Source organism: Entelurus aequoreus, linkage group LG11 (genome assembly GCF_033978785.1).
Source record: "Entelurus aequoreus isolate RoL-2023_Sb linkage group LG11, RoL_Eaeq_v1.1, whole genome shotgun sequence".
NCBI classification, from domain to species: domain Eukaryota; kingdom Metazoa; phylum Chordata; class Actinopteri; order Syngnathiformes; family Syngnathidae; genus Entelurus; species Entelurus aequoreus.
In genome coordinates, this window is record NC_084741.1 from 14,564,371 (window position 1) to 14,581,870 (window position 17,500).

The 17,500-nt window shown below is 33.5% G+C and overlaps 1 protein-coding gene across 4 annotated transcripts in view; it reads left to right on the forward strand.

The window, feature by feature from the left end:
• Window positions 1-16,288: 16,288 nt before the first annotated feature.
• Window positions 16,289-17,500, forward strand: part of mef2d (myocyte enhancer factor 2d) — a 296,690-nt gene continuing 295,478 nt past the window's right edge. For all 4 annotated transcript variants that reach the window (XM_062062583.1, XM_062062585.1, XM_062062584.1 and 1 more), the window contains exon 1: window positions 16,289-17,010. The gene's annotated coding sequence lies outside the window, so the exon portion shown is untranslated. The remainder of the gene's footprint in view (window positions 17,011-17,500) is intronic.

Sequence of the window (17,500 nt, forward strand, 5' to 3'; positions counted from 1 at the left end):
ACAATGTCAATTTTTAATGAACAAACTAACTAAACTTTGTTCACATTTGGTTATATTTTAAGTGTATTATATTTTTGATCTGGGAACGCCTCAGGATCAGAATCAGAAATACTTTATTAATCCCCGAGGGGAAATTAACATTTTCAGCACAATCCCATTCAAGATCAGACAAACATTACAAGGAGACAGAACAGGATCAAACATTACAGGGAGACAGAACAGGATCGCTGCCTTGTCTGCCAACTTCAGGCGCCCCTTTCAAAAAAGGTGAGAAACAGGTAAACAATGGGGGTGTGTGTGAGAAAAAAAAAGAAAAAATTGGTCTAAGGAGAGGGCGTCCAGACTGAAGCCAAGGGGAAAAAAAATAATAATTAAAAAAAAAAAGGGAAAAAACAACTCACAGTCATAGCACACATCCCTCTTACCTGTGTGTAAGAGGGATGTGTGTCCCCTAGGACAGTGTTTTTCAACCTTTTTTAAGCCAAGGCACATTTTTTGCGTTGAAAAAAATGCGGAGGCACACCACCAGCAGAAATCGTTAAAAAACGAAACTCAGTTGACAGTAAAAAGTCGTTGTCGCAATTGTTGGATATGACTTTAAACCATAACCAAGCATGCATCACTATAGCTCTTGTCTCAAAGTAGGTGTACTGTCACCACCTTTCACATCACACCCTGACTTATTTCGAGTTTTTTGGTGTTTTCCTATGTGTAGTGTCTTGCGCTCCTATTTTGGTGGCTTTTCCTGTTTTGTTGGTATTTTCCTGTCGCAGTTTCATGTCTTCCTTTGAGCGATATTCCCTGCATCTGCTTCGGTTTAGCAATCAAGACTATTTAAGTTGTTTTTAACCTTCTTTGTGGGGACATTGTTGATTGTCACGTCATGTTCGAATGTACTTTGTGGACGCCGTCTTTTCTCAACACGCTGTAAGTCTTTGCTGTCGTCCAGCATTCTGTTTTAGTTTACTTTGTAGCCAGTTCAGTTTTAGTTTTTTTCCCCTAAGCTTCAATGCCTTTTCTTAGGGGCACTCACCTTTTTGTTTATTTTTGGTTTTAGCATTAGCTACCTTTTTACCGGCACCCTGTCTCCCACTGTCATCTGCATATTGGGATCACGACAAACCATGTTCCGACATCTACAAAGCAATTAGCTACCTTCTGATATTGAAGAGTATAACATTGTTACGCTGCCGAGCTCTAGACAGCACTGACATTATTTGCAGACTATAATTACTTGTTTGCAAAAAATATTTTTACCCTAAATAGGGGAAATTGTGGTTGAAAAACACTGCCCTAGGACAGGGGTCCGCAACCAAAAACGTTGAAAGAGCCATATTGGACCAAAAATACAAAAAACAAATATGTTTGGAGCTGCAAAAAAATTAACATCATATATAAGTGTTATAATGAAGACAACACATGATGTAAGTGTCTATATTAGTTATATTAGCCTACTATCAAAATGACTATGTGTCGCAGGCTGAAGCAAATCTTCGTTGACCGAAATGTTGAAATGTTATATTTATCTACACATTTTTACTACATTAGAACACATTAGTAAATCAGGCTACGCAGAAGGTGAGATACTCTTTGGTAAGCTAGGTAACGTTTGCTATGGTCTGGAACAACATTGGCACACAAACAACTATCAGATATGCAGCCAATATTACATACCGATAATGTGTTGATACGTGCAAAACTAAATTATATACAAAGAGGATACAAGTAAAGGATATTAAATGATCTCAAATATACCTACAAACGAGGCATAATGATGCAATATGTACATACAGCTAGCCTAAATAGCATGTTAGCATTGATTAGCTTGCAGTCATGCACTGACCAAATATGCCTGATTAGCACTCCACACAAGCCATAACATCAACAAAGCGCACCTTTGTGCTTTCACGCACAGCATAAAACTTTTGGTGGACAAAATGAGACAAAGGAGTAGTGGAAGATTTTACATGTAAACAAACAGTTGCGTCACAGTCCACACTTTGGTGAGTTCAAGAAACAACTAAATTAGTAGGACAAAACGATGTTCACCAAATATGCTCATCAGTGGAGCATACACACAAACATATTCAACAGTGGACTTTTTACCTCATAATTATGACTTTTTATCTCACAATTATGACGTTTTATCTCATCATTTCAACTTTTTATCTATAAATTTAAACTTTTTATCTCATAATTTTGACTTCTCATCTCATATTTCCATTTTTCCTCATCATTATGACTTTCCTATCTCATAATTCCACATTTTTAGCTCATAATTATGACTTTTTATCCCATAATTTCACATTGTTATCTCATAATTATGACTTTTATCTCATAACTATGACTTTTTATCTCAAAATGTCGATTTTCTTATCTAATATTTAAGAGTTTTTATCTCATAATTATGAATTTATCTCATTATTACCAATTTTTAAATCATAATTATGAATTTATCTCATTATTACAAATTTTTATATCATAATTATGACTTTCTTACCTCATAATTTCGATTTTTTTAAAATTTATTTTACAGTTTCAATTGTTAAAAGTAAAGGATATTAAATGATCTCAAATATACCTACAAACAAGGCATAATGATGCAATATGTACATACAGCTAGCCTAAATAGCATGTTAGCATTGATTAGCTTGCAGTCATGCACTGACCAAATATGCCTGATTAGCACTCCACACAAGCCATAACATCAACAAAGCGCACCTTTGTGCTTTCACGCACAGCATAAAACTTTTGGTGGACAAAATGAGACAAAGGAGTAGTGGAAGATTTTACATGTAAACAAACAGTTGCGTCACAGTCCACACTTTGCTGAGTTCAAGAAACGTCGAAATTAGTAGGACAAAACGATGTTCACCAAATACGCTCATCAGTGGAGCATACACACAAACATATTCAACAGTGGACTTTTTACCTCATAATTATGACTTTTTATCTCACAATTATGACGTTTTATCTCATAATTTCAACTTTTTATCTATAAATTTAAACTTTTTATCTCATAATTTTGACTTCTCATCTCATATTTCCATTTTTCCTCATCATTATGACTTTCCTATCTCATAATTCCACATTTTTAGCTCATAATTATGACTTTTTATCCCATAATTTCACATTGTTATCTCATAATTATGACTTTTATCTCATAACTATGACTTTTTATCTCAAAATGTCGATTTTCTTATCTAATATTTAAGAGTTTTTATCTCATAATTATGAATTTATCTCATTATTAGCAATTTTTAAATCATAATTATGAATTTATCTCATTATTACAAATTTTTATATCATAATTATGACTTTCTTACCTCATAATTTCGATTTTTTTAAAATTTATTTTACAGTTTCAATTGTTAAAAGTAAAGGATATTAAATTAGCTCAAATATACCTACAAACGAGGCATAATGATGCAATATGTACATACAGCTAGCCTAAATAGCATGTTAGCATTGATTAGCTTGCATTCATGCACTGACCAAATATGCCCGATTAGCACTCCACACAAGCCATAACATCAACAAAGCGCACCTTTGTGCATTCACGCACAGCATAAAACTTTTGGTGGACAAAATGAAACAAAGGAGTAGTGGAAGATTTTACATGTAAACAAACTGTTGCGTCACAGTCCGCATTTTGGTGAGTTCAAGAAACGTCGAAATTAGTAGGACAAAACGATGTTCACCAAATACTCTCATCAGTGGAGCATACACACAAACATATTCAACAGTGGACTTTCTCACAATTGGGAAGGTTTGTGTCATGTTTGTCCTCAAACAAAAAACATATTAAAACAAAAAAAGTATTTTCCCCCCCATCTTTTTCCATTTTCAATCCTTTTTAAAAAATGCTCCAGACGAGGGGGCTGGGGGAGAGGGAAGTCTGGGCTTCTCTGCTTAGGCTGCTGCCCCCGCGACCTGGCCTCGGATAAGCAGAAGAAGATAGATGGATGGATGCATATTTTAATTTTGAGAGCTTTTAATATTTTACATCAGGGGGGTCTAAACTTTTTCCACCAAGGGCCGCATACTGAAAAGTCAAAGTATGCAGGGGCCGGTCTGATTTATTTTATTATTTAAAAAAAAAAATGCTTTAAACAGACATTATATATATTTAAAGACAAGACTTTGTGTTATAGGTGATTAAGTATATCATTACTAATGATACATTTCAGCATTTTCTTATTACATTCCGAATTTCTTACATCTTCACAGTTTCTTCCCCCTCTCTATGAATATAATAAAAATTAATAATAATAATACAATTGTGTGTGTCAAAAATTATGCCTGTACAAAAATATTAATGTTCACCTACACCTTTAAGTGGTTACTGTGAATATTGATGTTCACCTTTAAGTGGTTACTTCGAATATTAATGTTCACCTTTAAGTGGTTACTGTGAATATTAATGTTCACCTACACCTTTAAGTGGTTACTGTGAATATTAATGTTCACCTTTAAGTGGTTACTGTGAATATTAATGTTCACCTTTAAGTGGTTACTGTGAATATTAATGTTCACCTTTTAGTGGTTACTGTGAATATTAATGTTCACCTTTAAGTGGTTACTGTGAATATTAATGTTCACCTTTAAGTGGTTACTGTGAATATTAATGTTCACCTTTCAGTGGTTACTGTGAATATTAATGTTCACCTTTAAGTGGTTACTGTGAATATTAATGTTCACCTACACCTTTAAGTGGTTACTGTGAATATTAATGTTCACCTACACCTTTAAGTGGTTTCTGTGAATATTAATGTTCACCTACACCAGGGGTCCCCAAACTACGGCCTGCGGGCCGGATCCGGCCCCCCAGCATCCAAAATCCGGGCACAGGAAGTCATAAGTTTAAAAAAAAAAAGTATATATATATTTTTTTAATCTTTCCTTTCTAATCCATTTTCTACCGCTTGTTACTCTTGGTGTCTCCTAGTCGCTCAGGCAAATCATATTGTCTAAAAATGAATTTTTCCACCGATAACGTGACAATGTTAAATGTTGATGAACATCAATGTTAATTGATGTTAAATGACAAAACGGATTATAAAGACAATGTACATATATATATATATATATATATATATATATATATATATATATATATATATATATATATATATATATATATATATATATATATATATATATATATATATATATATATACACAGCCTGGCCCCCGGCCAATTTTTTTTAACCCAATGCGGCCCCCGAGTCAAAAAGTTTGGGGACCCCTAACCTCCACCTTTAAGTGGTTACTGTGGATGTTGTCATTTTTCTAATCAAGTAATTCATAAATTAATGTTATTCTATTTTTTATGAACTAACTAAGTACACTTTTTTATATATTTGTTCATATTTGTGTGAATGCCCCAAAGCATCCACACATATGGTTTCTCCTTCTTCTTCTTGTTCTTCTTTTTCTTCTTGTTTTTCTTGTTCTTCTTGTTCTTCTTGTTCTTCTTGTTCTTCTTGTTCTTCTTCTTGTTCTTCTTCTTCTTGTTGTTCTTTTTCTTCTTCTTCTTGCTCTTGTTCTTGCTCTTGTTCTTTTTCTTCTTCTTCTTCTTGTTCTTGTTCTTTTTCTTGTTCTTGTTCTTGTTCTTGTTCTTCTTGTTCTTTTTCTTTTTCTTGTTTTTGTTCTTTTTCTTTTTCTTCTTCTTCTCCTTCTTCTTCTTGTTCTTGATCTTCTTCTTGTTCTTGTTCTTCTTCTTCTTCTTGTTCTTGTTGTTCTTCTTGTTGTTTTTGTTGTTGTTGTTCTTCTTGTTCTTTTTCTTGTTGTTTTTGTTGTTCTTCTTGTTGTTCTTGTTTTTCTTCTTCTTGTTCTTGTTCTTGTTCTTTTTCTTCTTCTTCTTGCTCTTGTTCTTTTTCTTCTTCTTCTTGTTCTTGTTCTTTTTCTTGTTCTTCTTCTTGTTCTTGTTCTTCTTGTTCTTGTTTTTGTTCTTTTTGTTCTTTTTCTTTTTCTTCTTCTTCTCCTTCTTCTTCTTGTTCTTGATCTTCTTCTTGTTCTTGTTCTTCTTCTTCTTGTTGTTGTTCTTCTTCTTGTTGTTTTTGTTGTTGTTGTTCTTCTTCTTCTTCTTCTTCTTTTTCTTGTTATTTTTGTTGTTGTTCTTGTTTTTCTTCTTCTTGTTCTTGTTCTTGTTGTTGTTGTTGTTGTTGTTCTTCTTGTTCTTGTTGTTCTTGTTGTTGTTCTTCTTGTTCTTGTTGTTCTTGTTCTTCTTCTTGTTCTTGTTTTTGTTTTTCTTGTTCTTGTTCTTCTTCTTTTTCTTGTTGTTCTTCTTCTTCTTCTTGTTCTTGTTGTTCTTGTTGTTGTTGTTCTTGTTCTTCTTGTTCTTGTCCTTCTTGTTCTTTTTCTTGTTCTTCTTGTTGTTGTTGTTGAATATGGGTTGAAAATGATTTGCAAATCATTGTATTCCGTTTATATTTACATCTAACACAATTTCCCAACTCATATGGAAACGGGGTTTGTAGTTTTTACTAGAAACATATGCTTTTGTAAGGTTTGCAAACACAACAATTTGTTTTATACTCAATGTGACAGTATAACTGTCACACTCAATATGACAGGTATTCAAACATAACTCCAAAACCAAACATGCAAAATGTCTAAATGCCTGAAATAATGTATATTTGTAAGTTTTACTAGAAACATATGCTTTTCTAAGGTTTGCAAACACAAAAATTAGGTTGTTTTACTCAATATGACAGTATAACTGTCATACTAAATATGGAAGTTATTCAAACAAAACTCCAAAAACAAACATGCAATATGTCTAATAAGGCCTGAAATAATGTATATTTGTAAGTTTTACTAGAAACATATTTTTTTGTAAGGTTTGCAAACACAACAATTTGTTTTGGACTCAATGTGACAGTATACCTGTCACACTCGATATGACAGTTATTTAAACATAACTCCTAAACCAAACATGCAATATGTCTAATAATGCGTGAAATAATGTATATTTGTAAGTTTTACTAGAAACATGTGCTTTTGTAAGGTTTGCAAACACAAAAATTTGTTTTTTTTACTCAATATGACAGTCTGTCATAGTAAATATGAAAGTTATTCACACATAACTCCAAAACAAACATGCAATATGTCTAATAATGCGTGAAATAATGTATATTTGTAAGTTTTACTAGAAACATATGCTTTTGTAAGGTTTGCAAACACAAAAATTAGTTTTGTACTCAATATGACAGTATAACTGTCACACTCATTATCACAGGTATTTAAACATAACTCCTAATCCAAACAGCAAAATGTCTAATGATGCGTGAAATAATGTATCTTTGTGAGTTTTACTAGAAACATATGCTTTTGTAAGGTTTGCAAACACAACAATGAGTTTTTTTTTACTCAATATGACAGTATAACTGTCATACTAATAAATATGAAAGTTATTCAAACAAATCTCCTAAACCAAACATGCAAAATGTCTAATAATGCCTGAAATAATGTATATCTGTAAGTTTTACTAGAAACATATGCTTTTGTAAGGTTTGCAAACACAAAAACTTGTTTGTTTACTCAATATGACAGTATAACCGTCATACTAAATGTCAATCAATCAATCAATCAATCAATGTTTATTTATATAGCCCTAAATCACAAGTGTCTCAAAGGGCTGTACAAGCCACAACGACATCCTCGGTACAGAGCCCACTCAATATGACAGTTATTTAAACATAACTCCTAATCCAAACATGCAAAATGTCTAATAATGCCTGAAATAATGTATCTTTGTGAGTTTTACTAGAAACATACGCTTTTGTAAGGTTTGCAAACACAAAAATTTGTTTTTTACCCAATATGACAGTATGACTGTCATACTAAATATGAAAGTTATTCAAACATAACTCCAAAACCAAACATGCAAAATGTCTAATAATGCCTGAAATAATCCATATTTTTAAGGTTTACTAGAAACATGCTTTTGTAAAGTTTGCAAACACAAAAATTAGTTTTGTACTCAATATGAGAGTAAAGCTGTCACACTCAATATGACAGTTATTTAAACATAACTCATAAACCAAACATGCAAAATGTCTAATAATGCCTGAAATAATGTATCTTTGTGAGTTTTACTAGAAACATCTGCTTTTGTAAGGTTTGCAAACACAAAAATTTGTTTTTTTTTACCCAATATGACAGTCTGTCATACTAAATATGAAAGTTATTCAAACATAACTCCAAAACCAAACATGCAAAATGTCTAATAATGCCTGAAATAATGTATCTTTGTAAGTTTTACTAGAAACATATGCTTTTGTAAGGTTTGGAAACACAAAATGTTGTGTTTTTTTAACTCAATATGACAGTATAACTGTCATACTAAATATGAAAGTTATTCAAACAAAACTCCAAACCCAATATGGCAGTTATTTAAACATAATTCCTAAACCAAACATGCAACATGTCTAATAATGCTTGAAATAATGTATATTTGTGAGTTTTACTAGAAACACAAGCTTTTGTAGGGTTTGCAAACACAACAATTTGTTTTGGACTCAAAGTGACAGTATAACTGTCACACTCAATATGACAGGTATTTAAACATAACTCTTAAACCAAACATGCAATATGTCTAATAATGCCTGAAATAATGTATATTTGTAAGTTTTACTAGAAACATATGCTTTTGTAGGGTTTGCAAACACAAAAATTTGTTTTTTTACTCAATATGACAGTCTGTCATAGTAAATATGAAAGTTATTCACACATAACTCCAAAACCAAAAATGCAAAATGTCTAATAATGCCTGAAATAATGTATATTTGTAAGTTTTACTAGAAACATGTGCTTTTGTAAGGTTTGCAAACACAAAAATTAGTTTTGAACTCAATATGACAGCATAACTGTCACACTCAATATGACAGGTATTTAAACATAACCCCTAAACCGAACATGCAAAATGTCTAACAATGCATGTATTAATGCATCTCTGAGAGTTTTACTAGAATCGGGTGCTTCTGTAAGGTTTGCAAACACAAAAATTGGTTTTGTACTCAATATGACAGTATAACTGTCACACTCAATATGGCAGTTATTTAAACATAATTCCTAAACCAAACATGCAAAATGTCTGATGATGCCTGAAATAATGTATTTTTGTGAGTTTTACTAGAAACATATGCTTTTGTAAGGTTTGCAAACACAACAATTAGTTGTTTTTTTACTCAATATGACAGTATAACTGTCATACTAAATATGAATGTTATTCAAACATAACTCCAAAACCAAACATGCAAAATGTCTAATAATGCCTGAAATAATGTATATTTGTGAGTTTTACTAGAAACATATGCTTTCGTAAGGTTTGCAAACACAACACTTAGTTTTGTACTCAATGTGACAGTATAACTGTCACACTCAATATGACAGTTATTTAAACATAACTCTTAAACCAAACATGCAACATGTCTAATACAGCTTGAAATAATTTATCTTTGTGAGTTTTACTAGAAACACGAGCTTTTGTAGGGTTTGCAAACACAAAAATGTGTTTTTTTTACTCAATATGACAGTCTGTCATACTAAATATGAAAGTTATTCAAACATAACTCCAAAACAAAACATGCAAAATGTCTAATAATGCCTGAAATAATGTATATTTGTAAGTTTTACTAGAAACATATGCTTTTGTAAGGTTTCCAAACACAAAAATTAGTTGTTTTTTTACTCAATATGACAGTCTGTCATAGTAAATATGAAAGTTATTCACACATAACTCCAAAACAAACATGCAATATGTCTAATAATGCGTGAAATAATGTATATTTGTAAGTTTTACTAGAAACATGTGCTTTTGTAAGGTTTGCAAACACAAAAATTAGTTTTGAACTCAATATGACAGTATAACTGTCACACTCAATATGACAGGTATTTAAACATAACCCCTAAACCGAACATGCAAAATGTCTAACAATGCATGTATTAATGCATCTCTGAGAGTTTTACTGGAATCGGGTGCTTCTGTAAGGTTTGCAAACACAAAAATTGGTTTTGTACTCAATATGACAGTATAACTGTCACACTCAATATGGCAGTTATTTAAACATAATTCCTAAACCAAACATGCAAAATGTCTGATGATGCCTGAAATAATGTATCTTTGTGAGTTTTACTAGAAACATATGCTTATGTAAGGTTTGCAAACACAACAATTAGTTGATTTTTTACTCAATATGACAGTATAACTGTCATGCTAAATATGAATGTTATTCAAACATAACTCCAAAACCAAACATGCAAAATGTCTAATAATGCCTGAAATAATGTATCTTTGTGAGTTTTACTAGAAACATATGCTTTCGTAAGGTTTGCAAACACAACACTTAGTTTTGTACTCAATGTGACAGTATAACTGTCACACTCAATATGACAGTTATTTAAACATAACTCTTAAACCAAACATGCAACATGTCTAATACAGCTTGAAATAATGTATCTTTGCGAGTTTTACTAGAAACACGAGCTTTTGTAGGGTTTGCAAACACAAAAATTTGTTTTTTTTACTCAATATGACAGTCTGTCATACTAAATATGAAAGTTATTCACACATAACTCCAAAACAAACATGCAATATGTCTAATAATGCCTGAAATAATGTATATTTGTAAGTTTTACTAGAAAAATATGCTTTTGTAAGGTTTGCAGACACAAAAATTAGTTTTTTTTACTCAATATGACAGTCTGTCATAGTAAATATGAAAGTTATTCACACATAACTCCAAAACAAACATGCAGTATGTCTAATAATGAGTGAAATAATGTATATTTGTAAGTTTTACTAGAAACATATGCTTTTGTAAGGTTTGCAAACACAACAATTAGTTTTGAACTCAATATTACAGTATAACTGTCACACTCAATATGACAGTTATTTAAACATAATTCCTAAACCAAACATGCAAAATGTCTAATAATGCCTGAAATAATGTATATTTGTAAGTTTTACTAGAAACATATGCTTTTGTAAGGTTTCCAAACACAAAAATTAGTTTTTTTTACTCAATATGACAGTCTGTCATAGTAAATATGAAAGTTATTCACACATAACTCCAAAACAAACATGCAATATGTCTAATAATGCGTGAAATAATGTATATTTGTAAGTTTTACTAGAAACATGTGCTTTTGTAAGGTTTGCAAACACAAAAATTAGTTTTGAACTCAATATGACAGTATAACTGTCACACTCATTATGACAGGTATTTAAACATAACTCCTAAACCGAACATGCAAAATGTCTAACAATGCATGTATTAATGCATCTCTGAGAGTTTTACTAGAAACATATGCTTCTGTAAGGTTTGCAAACACAAAAATTGGTTTTGTACTCAATATGACAGTATAACTGTCACACTCAATATGGCAGTTATTTAAACATAATTCCTAAACCAAACATGCAAAATGTCTAATGACGCGTGAAATAATGTATCTTTGTGAGTTTTACTAGAAACATATGCTTTTGTGAGGTTTGCAAACACAACAATTAGTTGATTTTTTACTCAATATGACAGTATAACTGTCATACTAAATATGAATGTTATTCAAACATAACTCCAAAACCAAACATGCAAAATGTCTAATAATGCCTGAAATAATGTATCTTTGTAAGTTTTACTAGAAACATATACTTTTGTAAGGTTTGCAAACACAACAATTAGTTTTGTACTCAATGGGACAGTATAACTGTCACACTCAATATGGCAGTTATTTAAACATAACTCTTAAACCAAACATGCAACACGTCTAATAATGCTTGAAATAATGTATATTTGTGAGTTTTACTAGAAACATGAGCTTTTGTAGGGTTTGCAAACACAACAATTAGTTTTTGTACTCAATATGACAGTATACAGCAGGGGTCACCAACGCGGTGCCCGCGGGCACCAGGTCGCCCGTAAGGACCAGATGAGTCGCCCGCGGGCCTGTTCTAAAAAAAAAAATTGTTTTTTTTTTTTTTAAATTAAATCTACATAGAAAAAACACAAGATACACTTTCAATCAGTGCATCAACCCAAACAACCTCCCCCATGCACACTCATCCACACCCACTCACACAAAAGGGGTTATTTCTTTCTGCTACCAATATTCTGGTTCCCACAACATAGACAACACATCTGCAAGGGACACAGTCCCTGAAGCACACATGATTGTATAGGCTGCTGGTCCACTAACATTTTCCTTAATTACTATTTTTTATGTAATTATTTTTATATTGTTTTACTTTCTTTTTTATCCAAGAAATGTTTTTTTAATTTATTTTAAAAAAGGGCCTTATCTTCAACAGACCAGGTTGTCAATGAAATTAGATTTGTTTAAAGGGTTTTTTAAACCAGGCCCAGTCCAGATAATGTCCAAGTCGGACTCAGCAACACACACCTTCATTCATGTACACAGAAAAAAATTAGGGAACACAACAGATTGCATATAATTTATAAACAAAATTACATTTTCAAAATAAGCATTTATGTACAGTCCAGATTATGTCCAGGTCACTCAAATTAGGGAACACAACAACAGATATCATATAATCTATAAACATAATTCTACTTTCAAAATAAGCCTTTGAGGACTTCTCATCTTTTTTTTAATGTTTTTTGGCATCATTATCGTTTTCAACCATGTAACTTTCTAAAGTTAGAAAATACTGAATAAATGTTTTAAAGAAAGTAATACTAAGTGAATATCTGTTTTTGGCCTTAAAAATAAACATTTTACCGAGTACTATAATTAAATTGACCAAATCATGATTGTCAATGAACTCTCCTAAAATAACAGAAACCACATTAAGCTTCATAAACAAACCAATCCTTAAACACATTTTTTCAACTTCCACCCAAAACAAAGACACAATATGACAATACCAAAACAAATGTAGGGTGGATTCAGGCTCCTGACAACAAAATCGGCAATCATCTGACTCTGTCATATTCCATCATTTTAACATTTTCCCTGTGGGTAAGAAGTTATAAATAATTTTAATTTGGAAATAACGATTTTGCACATCGATAGTGGTTTTATAGATTAGTTTCAATATTGCATCCCATGGCAACGGGCAGTCAAAAAAGTCCTCCCATTTTCCATTTGTGTTGTATGAGGCAGCCTTCAAAGATTTCTTTATTAAATAAAAATTATATATTTTTCTATTTATTTTAGTTACTTTTTGCCAACTAGAATTTCTTATTAGAGGTTTACAAACTAATAATTTAGTAGTTCCATAATTAATTATTTGTTTCCATCTTTTCCCAATTACTCCAGTTAGTTGATAAAATGAAAAGCTTGAGCAAGCATCACCATACATAGCTCTATATTCATCATACTTCATAATTTTACCATTCTCATTGATAATATCATTGACAAAAATGATTCCTCTTTCAAACATATTTTTCCAAAAGAAAGGCTTTCCATCTATTACAATATTAGAGTTCATCCATATTAACTGCTGCAAAATATTGTCTCTTTTTTCTGGCACATAAAATTGAAAACACCACTATGAGTGGATTGTTTCCTTTATGAACCCCGCCATGTTTCCCAGCAGACTCTCTGGGAGGGGATCACTTGTAAAAAAGGATACAATTTCTTTTGATACAGTACATGTTTTTTGTCCAACAGGACATTTGTGTACCACTCAATGTTTAAATACATCTTTGGAACAATTGATGCTTTTAAAGACAGACACATAGCTTCAAGGTTGAGAAGTTTCAGGCCCCCATATTCATACTCTTTGTACAAAACCTTTCTTTTAATATTTTCTGGTTTGCCGTTCCAGACAAAATCGAAGACCCTCCGCTCATAAATCTTAAAAAAGTTTTGTGATGGATCTGGTAATGACAAAAACAAATAAATAAATTGAGGAATAATTAACGAGTTGGCAATAGACATTTTACCATACAAGGTTAGGGATTTCCCTTTCCATAATTGCATAATTTTGTCCAGCTTTCTTAGTCGATTATCATAATTTACTGAGCCTAGATCTTCCAGATTGTCTGGGACAACAACACCAAGTATGTTAACTGGTCCATCTGTCCACAAAACAGGCACTTTGCATTCCATTCGAAAGGACGTTCCCTTTAGATTTCCGATCCTTAACATTTTACATTTATCATAATTAAGCTTAAGGCCAGATTGCTGTGAAAATATGTCCAAAAGATTAAGAAGGTTCCGCAAACAATGAGGAAAAATCTTATCTTTGTGAATCAGCCTTTTCTGACATGAACTTCATCAAGAACAAACACAGAACACGCCTCACTGATGCACATCTGCAAGACTCACTCAGAGTTGCAGTGTCAAGTTACACACCAGAGTACAACACACTAGTTAACAGCATGCAATGCCAGGCTTCCCACTAACTGACAAAGAAACAGATAACAGATTTGGTGTCCAGTTCAAAGTGTGACATGATTTAAAAATTTTAGAGTTTACTTTTGTATTTTACATGAGTTATTATTTGTACAAACATGGTGCAAAGTAATTCATGATTTGTTAAAAAATGTTAGTGGCTAGCTAGTTAAAATGGGATATTGTGATTTCACAAGACTGTCTTAGAAGTGATCATTTGAAAATGTTCAATTTGAAAAATGTGCACTTAGAGAAAATATAAAAATAAAGTGTTGCATATTGATATTTATCTGTTTCAATATATATTTATTGTGAGAAATCATTAAGATGATCAGTGTTTCCACAAAGATAAATATCATTAATTATTAATAATAACAGAGTTAGAGGTAAATTGAGCAAATTGGCTACTTCTGGCAATTTATTTAAGTGTGTATCTAACTGGTAGCCCTTCGCATTAATCAGTACCCAAGAAGTAGCCCTTGGTTTCAAAAAGGTTGGTGACCCCTGGTATACAGTAACTGTCACACTCAATATGGCAGTTATTTAAACATAATTCCTAAACCAAACATGCAAAATGTCTAATAATGCCTGAAATCATGTATCTTTGTGAGTTTTACTAGAAACATATGCTTTTGTAAGGTTCGCAAACACAACAATTAGTTTTTTTACTCAATATGACCGTAATGTTCTTAGAATCCTAAGCTAATGCGAAAAAAGCAATACAAATATATTCAAACATACTCATTATTAATTTAGCAAAACAAAATGTAAATTTATTTTTTGTCAGTTATTTATGTCAGTTATTTATTTATTTTATACATAACTTCTTATACAGTATATTTGGTTAGTGCTCATTATTCTAATCAGCCTGACCTAAGCCTAAGGTTTATGTGTTTGATAAATAATAATGTTTTTTTTTATTAACACATGCCTTCATGTCATGGTTGTAAACTTTAAGTAGGTTAGATATGATTATTGAATACGATTCAAATCCAGAGTAAGATTACTAATTCAGTGTTAATAATGGAATGGGACCCGTGCCCCTCTGTAGTGGAAAAGTTGGGCCTGCGAGCTCAAAAAGGTTAATAATCCCTGGATTATATTATATTTTTGTATATATTATACATTATTTGAAACAGTATCAGCATGCATTTCCATCTTTATCTATCTGTAACCTATTTATTTATTTATCTATCCAGGATCAGGATGGTAACTTAATTTTTTCAACTTCCACCCAAAACAAGGACACAATATAACAATACCAAAACAAATGTAGGGTGGATTCAGGCTCCTGACAACAAAATCGGCAATCATCTGACTCTGTCATATTCCATAATTTTAACATTTTCCCTGTGGGTAAGAAGTTATAAATAATTTTAATTTGGAAATAACGATTTTGCACATCGATAGTGGTTTTATAGATTAGTTTGAATATGGCATCCCATGGCAACGGGCAGTCAAAAAAGTCCTCCCATTTTCCATTTGTGTTGTATGAGGCAGCCTTCAAAGATTTCTTTATTAAATGTTAATAATGGAATGGGACCCGTGCCCCTCTGTAGTGGAAAAGTTGGGCCTGCGAGCTCAAAAAGGTTAATAATCCCTGGATTATATTATATTTTTGTATATATTATACATTATTTGAAACAGTATCAGCATGCATTTCCATCTTTATCTATCTGTAATCTATTTATTTATTTATCTATCCAGGATCAGGATGGTAACCGAAGACGTCATTACGTCACTATGGAAAAAAGGTAGAACAAAAAAATGGAATTGAAGCACAAAGTCAACATTATGTGATGTGTCCAAAAGTGAAAGTGTAAAAAAAAAGTAAGCAAAACTGTTATTGTGTATTCACACGTGCACGTGCCGCGCTGTCACGCGCGCACACTATACCCTCCCTCCGCTGTGACGTCACTCTTCCGCTCCCGACTGTAAACACGGTGTCCCTCCGCGCCGGGCTTGGACAAAGTAGGGCCGAGTCCAAAACCGCCGTCCACGCCACACTTGGGCAAAAAGTGAAAGTGGCCGCTCGGACGCACCGCCGGCATCGCTTTGTCACGTCGTCGACATTCCCACGCGTGTCGGCAACACTTGAGTGCCACGGAGTTGGTGTCGCTGCCCAAAGACTAGGTCAGAATACACGCCGCTCTCTCAGTTTTTAGACTAGGCACCTTGTCGACGTCTCGCTGTGAGTTTCACTAAGTCCGCTTTAAGCTGACATTTTGGAATAAATAAGTTATTCAGACATTTTTTTTTCCGGGGGAAAGTCTTGGGACGGCGAGAGGCGTTCAAAGCAAGCGGAGGGATATGAGCTAACCGCGGGTTCACAAGCCCCGCCTACTTCCCCGTTCACCTTCCGCCGACCGCGCACGGACGATTTGATTGGTCCGGCGGACTCGAAAGGCTCCCAGCCATTGGTCGGACGCGCTGTCACTCACGCAGCGATGCCTCTCAGTGCAGCCCAGGCTCCATTTGCCATAAGTAAATAGTTCGCTTTACATCAACTAACAAGAATTGGATCGTTCTCATCCCGGCGAGCACGGCCGCTACTTGGTGGCCGAGATTTGGAAGCTTCTAAGCGGACCGCAGCGAAGCTCGCAACACCCCCCCCCCCCTTCCAGCGGATGCGGATACCCTGAGCGGGTAAGTCATTTCTCGTCTCATCTTTTTTCACGCTTTTCGTGCGCACTTTGGGGACAAACTGCGCGTCAACACAACATTGCGCTGCTCAGGAATGCGCCATGTGTTCGTGGGAGTGTGTCACGCACACGCACACACACACACACCGTGACAGCTCTTCCCCGACTCCTTTCATGTAGTTTGGCTTTATTTGTGTCAAGTTGGCATCCGTCTGGCGGGATCTCCTCTCCCCGTGTGCGCTTCACGTCACTCTCCCGCAAACGCGTAAACAGCAAATCCTGCGGTGGTGCGTGTGGGACAACACTCCTTTCAGGGGCTGTCACCCTCAATTAAGCACGCATGTCACCCGGGCATGCTCGTGCATTGCGTCTTTAAAGAGGCAAAAAAAAAAATGGCGTTAACAAAAAGTCACTTTTCTCAAGGAGTAGGAAGTGCAAGTGGAGGAAGAGAATGCTGGAATAACCATGCTGCTAATGTGCTAATAGGATTTTTG